Here is a 15825-nt window from a genome sequence, read left to right as displayed (position 1 = left end):
ACCATGTATCACTGTTTACCGCCATTATCTGTGATGTAATTTTTAATGGGAACCTTAGACGTGCAATTTTTACAACTAACCACTAGACGGCGCCATTACCCTTTTTGGTTCAAGTGTGTATCCGTAGGGCACTGAAAAGACACACTTACAGTAGGGTGTTTTTATTGATCTGTGAAATAAAGGCATATAAAGAAATTAAATAAAATGTGTGGGTGCAGATATGATTACAATGTTGGGTTTTGCATGTTAGATATGAGAAACTGCATCTCTGAAGCGCCACTTCGACATGCTTCATTCGGGGCACGCTGCAGGTCAATGTTCTGTGCCAAGCTGCATTAATACCCACTGATCAGAAATCTCCAAACAGGAAGTCAAAAGTTTAGGGTATCAGGTATTTCAAATGATGTCATGATTAGAACTAAAAAAAAAAAAAAAAAAAAATGATTAGAAAAAAAAAAATTATAATATAACCAAACGTTTCCTAGGGGTCCTTCTTTTGCATAATTTCCACAAATTTCTACACACTGCACAAATATAAAAATGCATAAAACTCAATGCCCGTGGTAATTGATGACTTATGACCTTCTTTGATGATAGTTAAGAAAAAAAAAATCCACTTAGCATTTTATTGTGGAAAATTTCTCATTCTGCTGAATTAAAAATTGAACAAACTGGCATTGAAAGGGTTAAAAACACATAAAATCATGACAATGACCAAAGATTTGCTATGTCATGATCAGAGCTGGAAGTGATAACAGAAAAAAACAAAAAAAAAAAAATGTAAAATAATATAAATTATGAATTTAAGCATTTAAAATAGGTGCAGAAAATGTCCCCTAAGGATATATGTGTGTAGTCTAACTTACAGTCTGTGGCATTCAGTATAGTTGTACACTCATATTACAGAACACAAAGCAACACTGGACTAGTTTTTTGTGACTCTGAGCTTCGTAGCATGGACTTATGACTTTCTCTTGACTTGAAAAACATTTTTAAAGTCCCTGCTGTCGCTGAACAATGAGATACTTGTGTTTTCTTCACTGTAGGTAGATTATTAAATGCTGAAACTTTCCTCTCCTGAAGCTTCCACTGACCTAGATGTGATGCAGTACCTCTCCTTGCATTGAAAGAGTCTTACGGGATTACATAATGAAGATTTAGCGATGAAAACAGCTCTTTTAGTGGTGAAAATAAACCCTCTTTTGATGTATTTTTCCTCTGTTTAAATTTAGTTAAACACTTCCTCACTGTTCCTGCCAATTTCTTTGACCCTGTCGCTGAAGCGTGAGCAGATTTGTGTGTGTTTGGTATCAGGAGAAGGAGTCTGACGTCCCCACAGACTTGAATGTTTGCAAGCCTCATCCATGGTAACCCGGTGTGGAAACAGAGCAGCTGCTCGGCCTGGCATGAGATACCAGGTGTGTGGTGGGGCATGCTATCTCACCAGGGGCCCCGATCACAATGTGACTTTATTCCAAGGAGAGCCTCAGTCATGCTTCATAGAAACTCAGAGCTTTACTCAAACACAGAGCTCACCACAATTAAAAGGCTGCTGATATAATGGAGGAGCGGATGGGCGGCAAACAATCAGAATAATAGAGTTTAATCTGTGTACACAGGGAGGAGAATGGACACAGACATTAAACAGCAGCAATGATTCAGTCTAACTCTTATGATAATGGTTTCATCAGTATCATCCTAGTCAGTTCAGCAGGGTTTTGTTACCTCTGTGTTTGTTTTCACGTTTATCCAGTAATGGCTAAGATGATGGTGAAAGTGTCTGCTGGGATAGGTCAGCTCTGAGAATGTCTTAAGTATGTCAGGTATGTGAGCACCGAGAAGGCTGAGGGGTCCTTTTTCTCCAAGAATGCCACCAGCCTCCCCTCACCATCAGTCCCCCCACAGCCCTGCTGCTGCTGGATTAAGTTTCCCCCAACACCTTTCTCTCTGGACGTCCTGGAGCCCTACTCCACCTCCGGCAGGCGTTTCCTGAGGGGCCCAGAATGACTGAGGGCTAGATTAAGGAAAGCACATGACAAATACTCAGAGAAAAGAAAGCTATTTTTGATATATTCTGATACTTTTGAGGCATTTCCCACGACCTAGAGGTCCCCAAAGTCCAGGCTGAGGACTCCCATGGGGGCTGGGAGGATTCCTGGAGGCCTTGGGGACACCAGATCAACAGTTAAACATTATGTGTGAATGGAAGGTTGCACAAACCAAATACAGAGATGCAGTGTTTGCAAAGTTTACTGCACTAACAGTATTTACACCATGATGGGTCACAACATTCAAGACTTCAGCAGAAAGATGGTAGCAGAAACCCAAGGAGGAGGATGAGGAGGCAGAGGAGCCATCCTGGAAGGAGAAGGCCCTGCACACGGCTGATATCAGAAAGGCTTTCAATGGCTGGAAAAGGCTGGGCTGAAGAATAGGGGAACACGAGAACGGGCCCCAAGCACAAGACCAGTAGAGGCTGGGGTCTGCCACATCAGACAGGACCTCAGGTGCAGACTGTGATACCTCTGTGACCGTGCAGTAAGCAAGCAAGTAAGCAAGGAGCATCTGTGCCGAGTCTGGGCTGGAAGTCCCTGGATCAAGATGCAGGACACCCCCAAAGGTGGTCCAGAACACCTAGGCTAAAGTCGTGTGGGACTTCCAGATCCAAACTGGCAAACAGATGGTGGCCAGTCAGCTGGGCGTTGAGGTGATCGATGAGCGGCAGAAGACGCCATAAGTGACAGATGCGGCAATCCCAAGTGGTGGCAACATCAGAAAGAAGGAACACGAGAAGCTTCAGAAATGCCAAGAGCTGAAAGAAGAGCGAGAGAAGATGTGGGGAGTGAAGGTGACTGTGGAGCCACTCTCCCAGTAACCCCCAAACTGGGAGAGTGGCTCCAACAGATTCCAGAAACAACGTCTGAGATCTCAGTCCTGAAGAATGCTCTAGCACAGTGGTTCTCAACCTTGGGGTTGGGGCCCCCTTGGGGGTCGCAAGGCACTGAGAGGGGGTCTACAGATTCCCTATAAAAACTACAAAATATGTTTTTAATTCCACAGTTGCCACTTTACACCAATTTTGCCAAATTTAAACCAGTTTTCATCATTTTGTCCCACATATTTTTAAACATTTTTGCCATTTTAAACCCTTTCCACTACTTTTTTCTGCCTGTTTTTGCCACTTCTAAACCAGTTCTTGCCACAGAAGCCTAATGTTGCCTCTGTTGACTCATTATTGCCACTATTAACCCCATTTTACCACTTTTTATACCCAATTTTCCCATTTCAACCACATTTCACTATCTGATATGCCCATTTTTGCCAGTTTGACCATTGTCTGCCAATATCTATTTTTTCTTTCCCAGTTAGCACTATTTTGCCAGTTTATATCGATTTTTCTTCACATTACCTCAGTACCACACTACCTCAGAATGACTCCTGCTGTTATGAGGAAGTTTTTTTAGCTGCAGCTGAGTCAACAGTCTGAGCAAACAGCTTACCTCCACTCCTTCAAACAGGAAAAAGTAAATGTTTTCTGTTCATGTTCTGTATCACTCCTACCCTGACGCCTGCTGTATTAATAGATCAGCAGAGATGAGCTCAGAGTCTGACAGTCTGTGTTAAAAAGGTAACACAGAGGTGTTTAGGGGCTCAGGTGTCTCTCCTCTACGTCCTACTTGCTCCCTAACAGCGGCAGCTTTGTCCTGGATGCACAAAGACCTCACTGTATCAGCGTCTGTGACACTGCCCTGAAATGACAAGTCAGTGACACGCAGCAAAGATTCAGAGCTGTCAGGATTGGCTGGAATGTGTGTTTGTTTCATGAAGAGGAAGAAGACGGGATGGAGTTACGGAGCATGCAAATTCTGCCTCCAGGCAGCTGTAAACCAAAACAACAACAAAAGTGAGGAGTGACGGCTTGCAGAGCACCACACACCTCCACTGCTAACTTACTGACCTACTCTCATTCTGAATGACGAATCCATTCAATTAAAAAAGCATGTTTGATTTCAAATACTCATGACATATGGAGCCTGGAGCCAATCCCAGCTGTCGTAGGGCGAGCCGTACTACACTTTAGACTGGTCCCCAGAGAGGCAATCACACTCACATCTATGGGCAATTTAGAGTCCTCAGTCAGCCTGCAGGAAGGTCTTTTGACTGTGGGAGGAAGCAGGAGTACCTGAAGCATGCGAACTCTATACAGAACGTCACTTTCCAACCAGGGTCTGACTCAGGAACCTTTTTGCTTTGAGGTGACGAGTGAGCCGGCATACTGTTTGACATATCATTAAGTTTAAGTATTGTTTTGTCATGAGAGTTTGAGTCTGCTGACCTCTGACCCTCTAACTGAGCGCTTCTGTGAATCCGCCCAATGTTTACCCTCAGGTCTGTTCCCATCTCACTGCTGGTAAATCATTTCTAAGTCTACCAGCGAGGTCACATCAAGGTCTGTGACGTAAAAACAAATGAAGCCGTTTGAATGCATCGCCTGTTTCTGTCTGTAATGTAAAGCTGCACGGACCAATCAGAGGTCATGAAAACGACCACCTCGGTTATTCAGTTGAAGCAGCAGCTCTGTGGTTCAGATGTAAGGCTGTAAATAAACAACAGAAGCGGCTGAGATGAACGACTTTGAATCAGATGAACATCCTCAGAGGGACAAAGACAAACAGAGGAGTTAGAGGCTGTAAATGTGTAGCTCATCGCTGGATGATGTTTGTTTAGGTGGATGTGGAGCGTTGAAGGGTCTGGGAGCTGCTAACAGGGAGGAAGGAGGGAGTTTTGTTTTTAAAGCCTTAGCTCTGATGTTTAGGCGCTCTGATCTCACTTCAGTTTGGGTTTTTAGCCTGTTTTATCAGTGTGCCGCAGAAGAAAGCCAAACAAAAGGCAGTCTCAGAAAACAAAACACATTCCTGTTAAAAAAAAAAAAAAGAATAGGACTCTATGACAATCTGTACGCTTACATACAGTTAAAAAGGCCAAACTACTGTGTTAACTGAAACTGGAATATTAAAATGCATGTAAACAAACCAGACTGAAGCCATACTAAATCATATAAACACCATATAATTGTGTGTGTGGTGTGTGGCGTCCTAAATGGGTGGGAAGTGACTATAAAATAAGTTTAAGGAAAGGGACAGAAAAAATGTAAAAAGCAAGATAAAAATGTCAAAAAAGGTTTGAAAGTGACAAAAGAAGTGGTAAAAATGGGCTACAAGTGGCAAGCACTGGGAGAAAAGTGGAAAAAAAGGGCAGAATGTGGCAAAAATGGCTGAGAAGTGGTGAAAAAAATGAGTTACAGGTGGCAAAAATCAGCAAAAAGGTGGAAAAATGGGCAAAACGTATCAAAGAGAGGCAAATTGGGAAATAGGTGGCATTTAATTGAAAAAGGTAGCTTAAATTGGTGAGAAGTGGCAAAAATAGGCAAACGGGCAAACACTGAGGGAAAAGTGCCAAAAAAGGGCAGAAAGTGGAAAAAAATGGCTGAGAAGTGGTAAAAAAAATGAGTTACAGGTGGCAAAAATGGTCCCAAAAAGATGAAAACGTTGCAAAAAATAAGTGAAAAGTGACTGAGATGGGCAAAAATCAGCAAAACGGTGGAAAAATTGGAATTAATGGGAATTTAACTGCAAAAGGAAGCATAAATGGGCAAAAAGCAGGATAAAAATGTCAAATATGGGTGAAAAGTGACAAAAAGAAGTTGCAAAAATGGGAATAATGTTTCAAATTAAGACATAAGAGAGCCACAAATCATCAGAAAAGAGCCACACGCTGAGTACAGAGAGAAACCATGCCGAAAGAGACACTCTGGTGTTGTCCAACTTTTTACTGAAGAAATCAATCACTAATTCATCTCCAGTATTTCATTTCAGATCCTCTTTTTACTTTGACTCCATCAAAGACTGAAAGCAGAAAAGAACCTGTGCTGGTGCTGGGATGTGTACTTAAGCAAAGACCCACTGGAGCAAACACTGGAGGCAGCTTTTATGAGGGTTTTTGCATGCTCCCCTCTGCTCTCTCTGTGTTTGGGATCATCTAATGGGTTAATGATTTCCATGCTGGGTGGCCACCCTCTCCTCCTGTCTCCTATAATAGAGCATCATGTTCATGTAGGGATCTGAAAGCCTCGCCTGGTGGGGTGTGGCTCTTCATGTCTCAGCTCTGTGTGTTTGTGTCTCTGATTAATTAGACCGACCGCTCTGAGTCTCAGATACCTGCTCCATCAGCAGGATGCAGACTCAGCCACGAAGGGCCAATTAGCACTCAGCGAGCGTCTCTCTCTCCTGACACCGCTGCTGCAGGAAGCTGTTTAAAATCCCCTGATCACACGCCATCGCTTCACGCCATCAGCCTCCTCTGAGCGTACGCCATCGATGGCAGAGGGTCATGCACACCAATGTTTGAATTCTGATTGGACTAGAGACATGTGCATGTGCGTGATCCAGCTTGTGCCAATGGCACAGCTAACTGTGTTGACAGACTTTGGTTTCTGGAAGCTTTCAAAGTACAAAATCATGCCTGTTTTTGATGCAGATCCACCTTAAGGCCTCAGGATCAGGAGTAACCAGTACTGGCCTTCAGCCTTGTCCCTTGCTCTCAGAGATTTCTCCAGGTTCTCTGGATCTTTTCTACTATTATGGACTGTAAATGGTGGGATATTCAAAGTCTCTGCAGGTTCATGTTGAGGAACATTTGTTTAAAATTGTTCTAAATTTTTAGACACACTTTTTGCAGACTGGTGAACCTCTTTCCTTCTGAGAAACTCCACCCTCTCCTTTTATACCAAGTCATGTTACTGACTTGTTTCCCTTAAGCTATTCTTTATTACTAACACTTACTTTTCCAGCCTTTTGTTGCCCTGTCCCTACTATTTTGAGATGTGCTGCTGGCATCAAACTCAAAACGAGCTTATATTTTTCATGACACAGTAAAACTTCTCAGTTTCAACTTCTGATGTGTTTATGCTCTATTGTGAATAAAACATGAGTTTATGAGATTTGACAATCATTGTGTTCTTTTTTCAACATTTCTTGAACTGGCCTTGTAAGTGCAAGCATGAATTTGGCATTTTAAATTTTTTTTATTCAGTCAGATCTTTTTCTTCATTGATATCTCTGTGTGAAATGAAGAGGATATTACTAACCTAAATGAAATATGAAAAAGATTTTTAAAAATCTCATAGTTCTGATGTTTTTAAATCTCTATTATAACTTTCTAATCTCATAATTTGGACTTTTTAGATCATAATTATGACTTTTTATCACATTATTTTTACATTTCATCTCATAATTTTGACTTTTTATCTCTTGATCATGACTTTTTATCTCTTGATCATGACTTTTTATCTCTTGATCATGATATTATATCTCATAATTTTGACTTTTTTCCTCATAATTATGACTTTTTAATCTCATCATTTTGACTTTTTATCTCTTGATCATGACTTTTGCTCATTATTTTTGACTTTTTATCACATAATTTTGACTTTTATCTCATAATTTCGACTTTTTATCTCAGTTTTGACCTTCTAACTCATAATTTTGATTTTTTTATCTCATGATTATAACTTTTTATCTTTTAAATTCAACATTTTAATATCATAGTTTTGACTTTTTATCTCATGATTGACTTTTTATCTCAGTTTTTACCACTTTATATCTCTTGATTATGACATTTTTCTTCTTGATTATGACTTTTTATCTCATAATTATGACTTTTTACTCTCTTGATTATGACTTTAAAAAGATTATAACTATAAACAAAAAGAAAACTCTTGGTGATTCTTTGTTTTCAGCTCCTGCACCATCAAGCCTCTTCCCTGTGCTGCTGATGTAGATCATTATTACTCATGTAGTCAACTCTATCTGTATTTAATCCCTAACCATATTCACATGTAGTTTTCTTCTACCTACAGTGTTTTCTTTAGCGGGAAGCAGACCCAAATAAAACTCTGCTTCCTCTTAAATGAGCCCTTTACCCTCTAAAAGCGTCCTCCCCAGTCACAGACTCTCTCTTTGTCTCTGAACAGAAAGCATCCTTTTACAGCCCCATTAGGCCGAGTGTTTGTCTAATAGTAATCTAAATAAACAGCAGTGTGCCCTCTTTTAACCTGCAGACATTACATAATATATTAGCCTGTCACTGTCTGCTGAATAAACTGTGGTCAGAGCTTTTGTAGGCAGACATTATCACCATCATTGTGACACCGGACTGAAAGCTCAGACAGACAGTGATTTAGTGTTATTTCTCATGTCTTATCTGTGGTGCTGCAGTTCCCCTCTATCCGTGATGAAACAAACACGTGTGATGTGGTATCAGAGGTCCTTGGAGCCTAAAATAGAGCAGTGGTGGTCTCACCTCTGGAGGACACTCAGAGGTTATCAGGCCACAGCAGTTGGACGGCTAATAAATCACAGCTCGGCCCCCTGACCGCAGCAGCAGGCGCCTGGACGCCTTTCATACAGACGCATGAAATATGAGCGTGGGGAGGTGGAGGCAGAGTGTGTTCAGTCAGAGGGATCCTTGTTAGAAGATTAGATAACATCCTGGAGAAACTAAGACTGTCGTAACTGCAGGTGATTTAGATAACCAAGAAAAATAACACATAAACTTCTCCCTGCATGGAAAACCCCAACAACAGCAATCTTATCAAGCAGTCATTTGTTTTCACATGTGCACTAATGTTCTGACTTTATTCACATCTTTTCCTGCTCTGAGTTCACGTGACCTTTGGTAGAGGATGCTAACGCACAGCAGGAAATATTCTGGAAAATTCACAGCAAACCAGCGAGGTGATGACGTTTAGATCACGTGATGATGACAGACAGGTGGGATCCTTAATACAGAACTATGACTTCATTCTCTTCTTTACTTAAAAGTACTTTTCTATGGAAGCCCATTTCTGCCAAAAAGAAAAACGTGAAAGTAAGGCAATTATCAAAAAAAGAAAAAAAAAATCCTAAGTCCTAATTATGAGATAAAGGTTGAAATTATGACTTTTTATCTTATATTTTCAACTATTTATCTCAAAGTTTTGACTGTTTATCTCATTATTATGACTTTTTAACTGTTATGACTTTTTATCTCATAATTATGACCATTTATCCCATAATTATGACTTTTTAACTGTTGTTTAAGACTTTTTATCTCATAATTGACTTTTAAACTGTTGTTAATGACTTTTTCTCATAATTATGACTTTTTAACTGTTATTTAAGACTGTTTATCCCATAATTATGACATTTATCTCATAATTATGACCTTTTAACTGTTGTTAATGACTTTTTGTCTGATAATTATGACTTTTTAACTGTTGTTTAAGATTTTTTATCTCATAATTGACTTTTAAACTGTTGTTAATGACTTTTTGTCCCATAATTATGACTTTTTAACTGTTTAAGACTTTTTATCTCATAATTATGTCTGTTTATCCCATAATTTAAACATTTATCTCATAATTATGACTTTTTATCCCATAATTATGACTGTTTATCTCATAATTATGACTTTTTATCCCATAATTATGACTGTTTATCTCATAATTATGACTTTTTAACTGTTGTTTAAGACTTTTTATCTCATAATTAAAGGCATCTTTATCAGTTACCCAAACCATCTCAACTGGCTTCTGATGCAAAGGAGCAGCCACTTGACCAAGCTCCCCTTGGATGTCTGAGCTCCTCACTCTATCTCGAAGTCCGAGCCTTGACACCCTCTGATGAGTCTCATTTTGACCACTTGACCCTGTCAGCCTATTCTCTCGGTCTTTACCCAGAGTTCATGACCATAGGTGAGGGCTGTGTCCACCTGACGATCTCATGGTCCCTTCTACCCTCACTCATGAACGAGACCCTGAGATATCTGAACTCCTTCACTTGGGGCAAACACACTCTCCCCACCTGGAGGGAACAATTGTTTTCAAGTGCTGAGGGTGGCGTGGGATTCACTGAATAAAACCTCAGTGAAAAGGAGGTTCCTTTCACTTGTAGGGGCCAATGATAATGGCATAACACTCCACACTCATCCTTTAGCTGTGTTCAGGATCCTTGAGTTTACTTCAGATCTTCTGTTAAAGATGTTTAAAATCACTATCAGCTGATGTCTTTGATGATAAACTTTGACTTCATCCCTTTAGCCCCCCTCAGAGGAAACATTCCCCTTTCACATCATCAGCTATGGCTCCATTCACTGGTGTTTGACGCTCTAACATCATGTGATAACCCTGCTGTTATTGACACACCAGAATAGAGCCGTTATCTCTCTTATCACTCAGCTACTGTACTGCTGCTCCATGTGCACCCTTGAAAGTCTGTGAGTAATGATCCTGGACTCAGGAGCTGGCAGGCCGACACGCAGTCGTTGGAATCTACAGAGTAAATACACAGCAGTGTGATGGCGAGAACAAGGACAGACACGATGGAAAAACAACACATTTAAGTCACTGAGTTAGCTGCCTGAGGTCCTTTTCTCTGATGACTTTAATGACGTTAGACTCTGATGGTGTGGAAGTTATTCTGATAAATCTGCTTATACAGGATGACTCAACTCATTCAGTTTGAGTCAGCTGCTTTTTTATGGAACATTTGACATTTATCCAAACAGGATCTACAGCTCTGTTTGAGGGAAAATCTCTGGATAAGGACATTTTATCTCTTAAATATGAATTTTTATCTTATATTTATGACTTTTTATCTCATAATTTTGACTCTTTATCTAATAACTTTGAAATTTTATCTGATAATTTTGACATTGTATCTCATAATCATAACTTTTGTTCTCATCTTTTTATTGACCTTTTATTTGATAATTTTGACTTTTTATCTCGTATTTGGAACTTTGAACTCATAATTTTGACATTGTATCTCATAATGACTTTTTATCTGATAATTTTGACTTTTTATCACCAAATTTTGACATTTTATCTGATCATTTTGACTTTTTAATCACATAATTTTGACATTTTATCTCATAATATGACTTCTTATCTCATATTCTGAACTTTTCATATCATGATTTTGACATTTTATCACATAATTTTGACTTTTTTCACATAATTTGACATTTTATCTCATGATTATGACTTTTATCTCATATTTTGAACTTTTCATATTATAATTTTGACATTTTATCACATAATTTTGACATTTTATCGTATAATTTGACATTTTATCTCATGGTTATGACTTTTTGTCTCATAGTTTTGACATTTTATCACATAATTATGACTTTTTATCTCATATTTTGAACTTTTCATATTATACTCTTGATATTTTATCTCCTAATTTTGACTTTTTATTTCGTAGTTTTGACATTTTATTCTATAATTTCAACAACTGATCTCAGATTTGGACTTTTATCTCTTGAAAAAAAGGAAATGTACATTTATCTCCTAAATGCTGATGAGGTGTTTTATGAATGTAGTGAAAATTTAGAGCTAACTGCATCCTGGTATTACAATATTTGTCATAAAAAAACTGTTTACAACATCACAAGTGAAAATTTATTTACTGCGTATCAAAGAAAAATCACAAAGCAGTCTGAAAAACTGAACATTTAAGTAAAGACATAAGAAAAAACCAAAGTCTGTTAACCTTCATGTTGACTTCTTTGGACAGAAAGCATTGATTTATTTGATTTATTTGTAGCAGACATGGTCAAATATGGTTAAATATATAGTTTGTCTGTAGTTTGGGCCAGGCATGCACAATGTCGCTTTAAAGTCAGAGGCTTTTGAAGTGAAAGTATTGGGAATAAAAAGAGGTACAGCCTTCAACTGTTGCAGAAACATTCAATGACTACAACTCCCATGATGCTTTGATGATGCTTCTGTAGGTAAGACATAAGCCAAAGTCAGACTGCATGATCTTTATGTGTTATGATGTTCATATGTGTCATCAGATTAGGCGAACACAGAGACACAAATCTGTGCCGTGGCTAGTCCGACAGACGTCAGACCACATGATACCCGGCCTTTCATCACTATCCACGCTGTGACCTTGAAAAGACAGGTGTCTGGCTAGAGACCCTGGAGAGATGACTGTCAACAATGTTTTCTCTGTACTATGCTGTATTTGTTTGTCTGTGAGTGATACCCCACTGATGCTGATGGCAGTCTACTATTTCCCACCTCATGTGACGTCACATCATAAAAACAGGGATGTTATAAGGGCTCCACAAACTTTTCCTCTCTTACAGTTCAGTCTCCCAGCATCAACTTTATCCTTCTTTAACATAACTGTCTTATTTGTATATATGATCTTTGTGCATGCAGATCATTCTGAGAATTAGATATGGTCAGCCATTCAGAGGGAGCTTGGAGAAGAGCCGCCACCCCTCCACACTGACAGGAATCAGATGAGGTGTGAGCATCTGATCAGGTCCTTCTGGGCGCCTCCCTGTGGAGGAGACCTCAGGCAGACCTTGACCTAAATGGAGGGATTATGCATTTACTTGAAAACGAGATGTCATCACTCAGAATGTCCTTTTAGGTCAGGGTTAAGCAAAACCGTTCAATCAAAGAGCCTAAGCGTTGAAAAATACCTTTGCAAGAGCCACAATCAAAGTGGTGAAAAGTGCTGAAAAAATGGGTTAAATTGGCAATAACAATAGGTTAAAGCTGGTTAAAAAAGATGAAAAAGCAACAAAAATGTGGCTAAAAATGGGTGACCAGGGTAAAATAGGCATAACATGGCAAAAAACTGGGTGAAAAGTCACAAAAATGGAGAGAAAAGTGGCAGAAATGGGTGAGAAGTGACAAAAAATGTGTTACAGGTGGCAAAAAATGGTAATAAAACGGTATTTAAGGTGGCAAAAAATGAGTGAAGTGTTTAAAATGGGAAAAAAGCAGCAAAAAGGTGGGAAAATCAGAAAAAAATGGGGAAAAGTGACATTTAATGGCAAGAGGCAGCTTAAATGGTAAAAAAGGAGAAAATGCAAATTGCAAAAAGCAGGATAACAGCAGCAAAAAGTGATGAAAATGGCAGAAATTGGCAAAAAGGAGTGGCAAAATTGGGCCAAAAGCAGCAAAAATGATTAAAAGTGGCAAAAATGGCAAATAAGGGCAATTGAGACATAGACGAAAACAAAGGTTGACAATTAAATCCTACTGTAAAAGTGTGGGAAACAAACTGATTAATGCTGCTTGCAATGGATAATTTCTGAGGTCAAAGTTTTCCTTTCTAAAGGTTTCCTTGGGAAATAATATTTTAAGTTAAGACACAAAAGAGCCACAAATCATGACAAAAGAGGCACATGTGGCTCCAGAGCCACATGTTGAGTATCACTGTTTTAGGTAGTTTTATTCAGGAAGGCACAACGGACGCGTTTCGACTCATGGTGACAACACTGACGAAGACCACGAGTCAAAATGAGTCAAAACGTGTCCGTTGTGCCTTGCCTAAATAAAACTACCTAAAAAGACATTTTTGAGTGCTGACGCCCAAGAAATCGCTGAAAAATGTTGGCGAGAGGGCTGACTAGCCCAGACCCTGGATAACCTTGCAAAGTTGATGGATTGTCCAGATTGTATGTCTGTCATGAGGCAGATCCATCTTGCAGAGATCTGATCTGAAATTCTGAAATGCACGGTCTAAAAAACGAGTGGACCATTCAGCGTCGCTGGAGGAGAATGAGGTGGTAGCTTCAGGTGCGGTTTAGTTGTACTACAAGCCGGTAAATGATGGCCACCACTAGTGAAGCGTTTAGCTCAGATATAGCTATAGTGGCAATTTTAACAGAAAAGGACCAACTTTTATTATTAAAGAGTGCAAAGTAGAAAAGATGCTTTTACTCTTCTCCTGACTGGTTTTGGCATGAGTTTGGGTATTTACAGGTATTTTAAAAAGAGGAGGTGCTCTAGGAACGACACGATGTCTGTTTGATGGCCAGATCTGGATCATGTATTCCAAATAGGTGGGCCTCGTCTGGTCCATGTTTTTGAGACGAGGCCATCAAACAGGCTGGGTTGATGTGGCATCACCTACTTCCTAGAACTGAAAGTCCTCCTCAATAAGAATGAGTCTCCTCCTCCTTAGTCTCTGACTTTGGGACAATCTCTGGATCAGATGTGTCATTAAGGCCATGAGATTTCTCAAACTCCCCTGGGTTCTCCAACCGTGCAGTCATTGTACTCATCATGGCTTCCAGAGCAGCGATAACATCATACTGCTTAAAACCATCTTCACCAACTTTAATCTAATCTTGGTGCTTGGATCTTGGAGCCAGCGTCGCTTTGAGTCATCAGATGACTTAAAATGCACTATGCAAGCTCAAGTCCATTTACCATGTGGTAAGAGAAACCTGTAAGCAGTGGTTGCCGCCAGTGAAGCAGTCAGCTCAGATGTAGCTACTGAGACAGTTTTTATCAGGAGAAATGCAAAGAACCAGCCTTGGTGGAAAAGATGTTTTTGGTCTTCTCCTGGCATGAAGCGACAAGACTATACCAACTAGCTCCACTGAGAGTAAACGACAACAACGCCTGTGGAGCTCATGTTACGTAGTTTACTCACTGAAGCTGTGCATTTCCACTACGCCATGGTTACTCATTGCTCACATGGAAGCATAAAATAACACGATAACACAGCCAATATTTGGTAAGATGGATCTGATAAATATATACTGTATACAGTGCTACAAACTTAAAATAGATTGCATTATATTTGCACTTTGACCTAATAATTGTAGTCTCTAAAAGTGTGGTCAATCATCAAACCCAGGCACACTCGTGGTGACCGTGCATGTGTTGCATGTTAGCTTTTCAGAGCTAGCCAGCGTAATATGCACAGAGGAAAAAATGGATTTATTTCTTATTAAACTGAGGCAAAAACCAGATGAACAGGCCCAAAGTAAGGTGAGAAACGAAGAGGATGAAAATCCTGAGAATGCAACAACCGAAAAACAACAAGAGGACGTCGGAGAAGGGAGCAGCAAGCCCTCATCCACAGGACAACTTCTATAGCAGAGCGGTTAACGGAGGCAACTTCTGAGATAGCGTGGATTTTAGCTCAGGCAAAAAAGCCGTCCTCAGACTCAGAAATAGTGAAAAAGTGTTTTTTTGGCTACAGCTGAAATATTATTTACAGACTTTGACAACAAGGACGCAACTGTAAAGCAAATAAAAGGACTACAGCTGTCTGATTAAACAATAATGAGGAGGATAGAGGACATTGGTAAGGATGTAAGAGAGCAGCTACTGGCTGACCTGCGTGTGGCGCCGTGTTTCAGCATCCCGGTGGATGAAAACACAAATATCACCGATGCTGCAACAACAAACTACAAATACAACATGAAGAAAGTAAAGGAGATGCATGCCACCTTCTACTCATCACAGTAAAATAATGCTAGTTTGAATATTGGCTGTTATCACTGTGCTGCAGTTTGACACCTTAGCATTCAGTAGTGTTTGTCACTTTTGGTGGCTTTCGGTTTAACTTAAGTGGCTCTCCTGCTGTGTCTGTCCTGCCAATGTGGCTCACTTGAAGAAAATAGTGAGGATCACTGTGCTACACCATGATGTCCTGTTACTTGGATTTGCCTGTAATGAATGTGACAGTCATCCAATCAACCTCCAAGAAAGGTTCTCCCATCCAAAACCCTTTGTATGGGGTGTTGCCCTGAGGGATGTCAAATATATCCCATGTAATGGACATATGAAACTGTCGATAAAACATCAAACATGCTGGGCTTTTTGTTTGGTAGATTTAAGGTGTTCCAGAATCTTCACTAAGAAGCTCTATGGGGGTAAAAATGATTGATGGTTGGGGCTGAGGGGTCCTGAATCCCTTCAATCCCTGCTGGATCATGTGTTTCATGTGAAACCATCTG

This window comes from Cheilinus undulatus, linkage group 20 (genome assembly GCF_018320785.1).
Source record: "Cheilinus undulatus linkage group 20, ASM1832078v1, whole genome shotgun sequence".
Classification (NCBI taxonomy): domain Eukaryota; kingdom Metazoa; phylum Chordata; class Actinopteri; order Labriformes; family Labridae; genus Cheilinus; species Cheilinus undulatus.
This window is presented reverse-complemented; position numbering follows the sequence as displayed.